Genomic DNA, 772 nt, shown 5'->3' on the forward strand with positions numbered 1-772 from the left:
AAAGTTTAATTTGTGCTTCATCACTGACGCATTCTCCTTAGTTATTGCTTGTTAAAAACTGCCTGTTGTGTACAGTTTGAACCTGTTATGAATATGTGATTCGAATTACGAAGGTGCAAGTTGTGAATATAATTTTGTGTGCATAAAATTGAATATAATTACTGTTTGAAATCAATTGGTGATTGGCGAGACGATGACGAAACGTTGTGTTTTATTGTATGTGTATTATACGTTGTTTGTAAATATGAAAAGGAAGTGGAGAATGTTTGAATCGAAATGGAAATAAGTATTATACGATGCCGATCGTAGTATTTCTGAATACAAAGTTGTTTGCTGTTTCGTAAATTTGTATCGGAAGAAACTTGCCAAAAAAATTCTATGGTTCGTATGGAGAGAGCGAGAGGATAAAAAAGTTTCTAGTCATGGTAAAAAAGATTTAGTCGTAAGAGAGCTTTCGTTTATTAGCTATTTGTAATAATAGATAGTTTGGAAATTATGAATCTCTACTTTTTAATTTTACAAAATAACCGATTAATGTTACTGTACATGTGATCGTCGAGGATCCCGCCAAGCTGCGAGCTAATTAATTGGTTCGTTTGCTAAATCCAGAGTAGTAGCTCTTTAGTAAATTTGTAACGTCACTGCAAGTATTTCATTCGTACCCTATGATGATAATAATTTGTAAAGTAAGATAATGTATCAATGCTTTATTGAGTAAAGTAAGACCTTGATCATGAAAACTTGGGTTTTTTATTTTTTAGAAACAAGAACT

This window comes from Belonocnema kinseyi, chromosome 3, assembly GCF_010883055.1.
Source record: "Belonocnema kinseyi isolate 2016_QV_RU_SX_M_011 chromosome 3, B_treatae_v1, whole genome shotgun sequence".
NCBI classification, from domain to species: Eukaryota; Metazoa; Arthropoda; class Insecta; order Hymenoptera; family Cynipidae; genus Belonocnema; species Belonocnema kinseyi.